This window comes from Mizuhopecten yessoensis, unplaced genomic scaffold (assembly GCF_002113885.1).
Source record: "Mizuhopecten yessoensis strain PY_sf001 unplaced genomic scaffold, ASM211388v2 scaffold4791, whole genome shotgun sequence".
Classification (NCBI taxonomy): domain Eukaryota; kingdom Metazoa; phylum Mollusca; class Bivalvia; order Pectinida; family Pectinidae; genus Mizuhopecten; species Mizuhopecten yessoensis.
In genome coordinates, this window is record NW_018405723.1 from 188496 (window position 1) to 195422 (window position 6927).

Here is a 6927-nt window from a genome sequence, read left to right on the forward strand (position 1 = left end):
CCTATAATTTGTGTCAGTTCTTTGAGAAGTCCTTGTGTTCTTACGTTTCAGGTTTTCAATATTCCTATAATTTGTGTCAGTTCTTTGAGAAGTCCTTGTGTTCTGACGTTTCAAATTTTCTTCCTTTCTGTAATTCGGATCATTCCTTTTAATTCTCCTTGTAATATTTCGCCTGTCATTCCAGGTTTGTCGGTATTATAAATTGATCCTGTCTGAATTTGTTCTGTACTGATACAGATTTTCGTTTTTTGCTGCATCCAGATTAGATTTTGTAAGTTTAGCAAAGTTTTTTTGTCTTTGGTCCAATAAATATGATTGTAATAATTGTGAGTCTGATGAAACGTTATCGATTGCTGTTGGCATAGTATGTGGGAAATGTGACAGAACTCCTTCTTGTAAGCACTTATGTAAGTGAGAACGCATATTTTCTGTATCGAAATGAATAGTATTTGGATCCACATTTCTTAGTAAAGAAATAGCATTAGCAACAACAAACAATCCACAGAGAAGTGTTGATCCTTGATGCTGAGGAGTAATGCATTGTATGTCATGTGCACTAAACTGTTCGTATAGTAAACCAAGTTGTGGCTTAACACTTTCAATGTGACTTGGATGAGGCAAGCTGTCATAGACATACAATTTGTGTTGTTTCCTCGCAGATAACAAATAATGTCCAGTGAGGAAATGCATTTGTAGTGCATCAGCATTTAGTGGTAACTTGTGATCCGGCAGTTCCCTCATTTCTGATGACATGGAGTACACATATGCAGGTGGAAGCATTCCATATTGACACTGAAATTGTACATTCAACATTTGCGATATATAGTCCATGACTTGTATATCCAATTCTCCATGAAGCACTTCATGAGGTGTGATGTCAGTGAAGGGATATTCATGAACAACAACATCCTGAAATGAAAAAAGAAGAAGATTTTAGTTGATACTGAATAATGTTTCGGATTTGTATAGTTGAAATATAGCATTTTCATGTCATTGTTACAATTAGGTACTCCAGTTTCCTCCACCAATAAATTTGAAACTGTCGTCGACCTTACATGTGTCAATAGGACATCAAGAACGACTTCCACTAAGTGATATACTATTCAGTGATAGCATTATTTTCTTGGGGCTCAGTCCATGCAACATACAATGGTTATTAGAAACGCAGCAAAGAGAATAAAAAGACAATAAANTTGTGGTAATGTAATGAATAGGCAATGTTAGTAATATAAGGAGATACTAAAAGCATGTGCATCATATTTCCTTGACGGTGATACACGAGGCAATAAATGTTTATATATAATGAGTACAGAACAACGGAATATACATAATATTAGCAAAGCAGTTAACACTCAGAAAGTAGCCGCTAGCTTGTGGGTAACCATCTCTTACTAGCCAATAAATATTCACAACTATGATATTTGGTGGAATGGCTTAATTGTAATAAATTTCCATTGATGGAGCTGAATTTTCGCAATCATATGCGAATCTATATGAAACTGAAAAATATTAATTATAATAAAAGTAACAATTATATGAATAGCAGTAGAAAAGTTAGTTCTAGTATGATGGCTTAGGTATAAAAATACGCAAATTACCTAATAATAATGTTGATTGCTAGTATTGCTTTGTAGTTTGCTGGTTAGATCGTTAGCAATCAATTTGGAGTAGTCGCCAGCTTGTGGGTAACCGTGATATTTTGTGGAATGACTTAGTTGTAATAAATTTGAATGTGATTATTGTTTAGAGGTGTCATGTTTTAAAACTATCATATGTTTTAACCAAGTTTGAATTTATCACTGATATGTGTAGATGTTATGTTTTCTAGATCGTGAGATGTGTTAATCTCTGAGTTCGGTTGTAAGTTTATTTTATAATTATGCTGAATTTTCAAAATCTGAATCTACTAGGGCATCATGTAGTCAAAAGATTGAACCTCTGTCTGAACCGCCAGGTGAGCTGAAAATATTAATTATAATAATAGTAACAATGAATGTGAATAGCAGTACAAATGTTTAGATAGTTTTAGTGTGATGACTTGGGTATAAAAATATGGAATTAACTAATAATGTTGATGGCTAGTACTAACTAATAATGTTGATGGCTAGTACTACTTTGTAGAAACAACCACATCACTGGCTAGATTGTTAGAAATCAATCTGGCTACTTTTCATCACTGTGCTTTTTACTTTTAATTTATTGGAACAATATTACATTTTATACAATATGACACAATTAACTAAACTATGTACGTACATCATTCATCATTCTATAGGTATATTGGTTTATTGTTATGTGTATTGTGGTAAAAGGAAATGTGTATTGCATATATTTGTCTAGTCCAAAATTAAATGAGATAGTTAATAGTATGGAGCGGTATATAGTGCATGAAGGCATAGTTCAATGTCCATCATGATTATCCTTGTGATGTTTCCACGATGATACATGGTCTTGCCCTCTTCCTGTGTTTCTTGTGCAGGATGTACGATAACAATCAACAAAAAAGTAATTGTTTATATAGTTATAACAAAAAAGAGAAACTGTTTGTTTCCAATATGAACCGGTATATAGTGCATGAAGACATAGTTCAATGTCCATCATTATTATCCTTGTGATGTTTCCTCGATGATGCATGGTCTTGAGTCTGTACGATAACAATCAACAAAAAAGTAATTGTTTATATAGTTATAACAAAAAAAAGAGAAACTATCTGTTTCCAATATGAACGGAAGAAAGTTGTAAAGTTTTCTCAATGATGCATGGTCTTTCCATCTCCCTGGATTTCTTGTGGAGGTTGACAACTTGAGGTCATGTCCTGTCGTTTTCCTGTTGGTTGCTTTGGGGGTGCATTTAGAGATGCAGCAAGACTTTCTTGAGAGCTTAAATATTGTATAGGAGATGCATCAAGACTTCCTTGAGAGCTTGAGCATGTTTGTTTAGATGCACTTCCTGGAGTGCTCGAAAAGAACATCTTAGATGCACCAACACTACCACGAGAGCTTAAGGAATTTTTTTTAGCTGGACCAACACTTCCCTGAGATTTTTTAGATGCACCAACAGTTCCATGACAACTTGATTTGCATCTCTTTGTAGATGCACCAGCACTTTCTTGAGAGGTTGAGCGTTTGTTTTTAGATACATCAGCACTTTTCTGAGAGCTTGAGAGTTTTTTTGGAGAGGCAGTAGGACTTTCTAGAGAGGTTGAGACTATTTCTGTCAGTGAGGATGTATCCTGTCCTTTGTCATCCTGTAACTCATCGCCAAATATTGCTTCAAATGAATTGGAAAGGTCAGTTTTGCTTTTTCGTAATTGTTGTTCAAGCTGTGAGATGGAATTGTTAAGTTCATCAATGTTACTTTCTGACAATTGTTGTTGGAGGTCTTTGACGGTCTTGTTTTGTTGATATATTTGTTTACAGTGTGCAGCATTTTTTTTCCGTAGTTCTCTATTTGCCATTTCCATGGCCTCTGCAGAAGAGTCAATGGCATTTGTTATGAACATGACTTGATCTAGGGCAGAACCAGCAGTTATCTGGCCTGCTGTGAGCCTGGTAAGCAGTCCGGTTATTTGCAAGGTAGAGCTCTTAAACTGATGAAAGGAATCCATGATCTGCAAATGATATGGATGATTAAATATGTATAAATTTATAATTATATAAAGTCTATTCACCACTTGTGCCAGACAAGAAGTATTTCCCTTTTACAAAGATAATGTTCTTTGCAACAGATGAATGTCTGTAGAAACTGAAAGATGAATTAGTTGGATGATGATGATGTAGTAGATTCGCTTATGATGCATGGAATAGCTGTGAATGGAAATGACCTTTCTGCCATCAAGCAGTCAAGCACATACATGTACATGGCAAAAGCAAATTGTCAGAATGAAAATGAGTGAGGTAAGTTATATATAAGCAAATTAGCAGTAGATATGGTTTTATAATGCAAAGTATATACACTGCACAAGAAGTAAAAGACTATTACAATATATACACTGCACGATAAGTAAAAGGCTGTTACAATAACATTTTTGTAAGTGATTATTAGTAAAGAAATATATGCTGTTGCCGACACCACCACAAGGAGGCTATGATGTGAATGAGTGGTTCATGTTGCCCGGCACCACCACGAGGAGGCAGATCATGAAGAAATGAAATTTGGAGCCCACAAGAAAAAATGAATTCACATTATTTCAAACCATGTGGAAATCCTATGTAAATGTTTTATAAGTTCTAAAGGAAATGTTTAAAATGTTCTTAATTTCTTGGGTTTTTTTAATGCATCATCTCAATTTAATAGCAGATTGTCACATAGTTTGAAGGTGCCATAATATACATAACAACAATGCAAACCATCTACATGCAATATATACACATGCAATATATAAAAATACAATAAACCGACTAAGTATAAAACTTACCTGCACTGGAAGCAAGGGGCATCACTCCATTAAATGCCATGCCATCATGGAATTCCATAAAAAAAAGTGGACATTGTTCGTGTGCCCGTTGTAAGGCACTCTAGTTATTGAGCGGATATCCACAAATTATGGTCGGATAATGGCGGTTATCGAACTTGTCTGAGCTTTCACCTTGTTGTGAAGTTTGAAGTTAATCCGTTAATAATTACTCGAGATATCGAGCGGACACTGTTTCGGCAAGTCCATAAAGGGGCATAACTCCACAAATTATGGTCGGATAATGGCGGTTATCAAACTTGTCCGAGCTTTTATGGTAATTAACCTTGTTGTGAAGTTTGAAGTTAATCCGTTAATAATTACTCGAGATATCGAGCGGACATCGTTCGCCCGACCGACCGCCCGCCCGCTCACGTGATAACATAATACGTCCTCGTCTTCGACGGGCGTATAAAAAGGAGGAAATGGCGTATAAAAACAATTGTTGCAATAGAGGTAGCACATCAATTTTGGACACATCAATGTCCTCTTAATAGAAGACACGGGAGAAAAACGCGTTTCTGCATATGGTCCCACTTTAGTCGCCTCTTATGAAACGCCTGCATTGGGATATAGCGGGTCTATGTTTTGTTCCTCTAATTTCCCCTTGGCAGAAGACACGGAAGAAAGCAACCATGCAAATATTGCCGAAGTGAACTCTACTGCTGACAATGATATCTCTGTCATGACTGCTGACATTGAATTTGATGGGAAACCATTGACAAAGCTCTCACCAAAAACCCAGGACGAGTTGCGCAATATCAGTTCGTATACAATTTCATAAAATCTGGAAGCTTGTCTGACAGATATCAGTACCTGGATGAACGCCAACATGCTAAAGCTTAATCAGGAAAAGACGGAACTAATCGGCTTTTCCCCAAAGTGTCAGCAAACAATGGCTTTCCAGCCCAAGGTCGGTGCCAGAACTATTGAGACTGTCCCAGCTGTTAAAAAACTAGGGGTTTACTTTGGTATTTCACTGAACATGCAGAGACAATTGAACGCTATTGCCAAATCCTGTTACTACCAGATCAGGAACATCGGCTGTATTCGGCAGTTTATAACTGCAGATGCATGCAAGATGTTGGTGCATTCACTTGTTACCTCTTGGTTGGATTATGGTAACGCCCTGCTCTGTGGTATAACTGACAAACTAATTAGTCATCTACAGAGCATCCAGAACACTGCAGCACGGCTGGTTACTCGTACTCGAAAGACAGAGCACATCACACCTGTGTTATTTTCATTGCACTGGTAACCTGTACTATACAGGTCGCAGTACAAAATGTTGGTGTACACATACAAGGCACTGAATGGAACAGCTCCTAAGTACCTACAGGAGCTTGTTACAATGTATCAGCCGTCACGATCGCTGCGGTCCGAGTCAGAATCATTGTTGTGTGTCCCAAAATCTCGTACTGTGACCTATGGAAACCTGTGCTTTGGGGGGCCTTTGTTTTTGTTTCACAATTATAACGAATACTACTATCCATATGTTGTAAAGCGCTTTAGAGTAATTTTACAAATTATATTGGGCGCTATATAAATGTTGTATATTATCATATTATTATTATTATATTCTGCAGAGGGCTCCACATTAGTCGCCTCTTACGATAAACATGCAGTGGGATACAGCAGGCCAAGTCTTTCCTTGAACCAGAACAGTTAAATAATCAGTGTCGATATATGCTAGTTTAAAGTTCACAGGGAGCCATTATACTCATTCTCCGAAGTCATGTTCAAACTGATGATGTTTTAATCCATTTTTCAAAAGACCAATGTTTCCGGTTTCCCTAGTGCACACAGCGCCTTCAGAAACGAATATACAATGTAACTGGTTCAACGATAGTTCACTCTATTACGGAAGCTTTTTCTCATGTTATGACAGTTCAGTGCCATACAATTCATTTTTTTTTCTCACACTTAGTCTAGCGCAACTTTCATCCCATCGAATCATAAGATCAACTTACGCTTCAATTTCTTGACTAATGAGCTAGAAAACGGAGACGAATTCAGTCTCCCAGAAAGCTTATTAGTCTGATATAAATCCCAGACTGTGGGCGGAAATACGTCATAATCAAAGGCAGAATACAAGAGAAACTGAATTGATGATTATTCCATTTCCTCAATGTTGCATCTTGTCTGGTGCTAAGGTCTTCTTTTTCTTGTGATTGCTTTTCCAAGCGTTTTCTCTTGATTGTCAACTTAATATTAACATTATCACCGTATCACAGTTTCGCGCTGACAATATCCGTGCGAATCTTTCCCCACAACTGTTATACAGGTCCACGATAGAGAAGTGAAGTAGTATCACAAACCATTGCCGTGGTTGTTGAGTGATTTTCCTTTCGCTTTCCTCTACTCTAGTCTTTCCATCCTTTTACAGTCAGTCGAGAATATATTGCGTGCTGGAATTGTCATTATTTCCCCCAGGTAGCCTGATCTTATCGATGTGGTGTGTTTCCTTTGCAGCT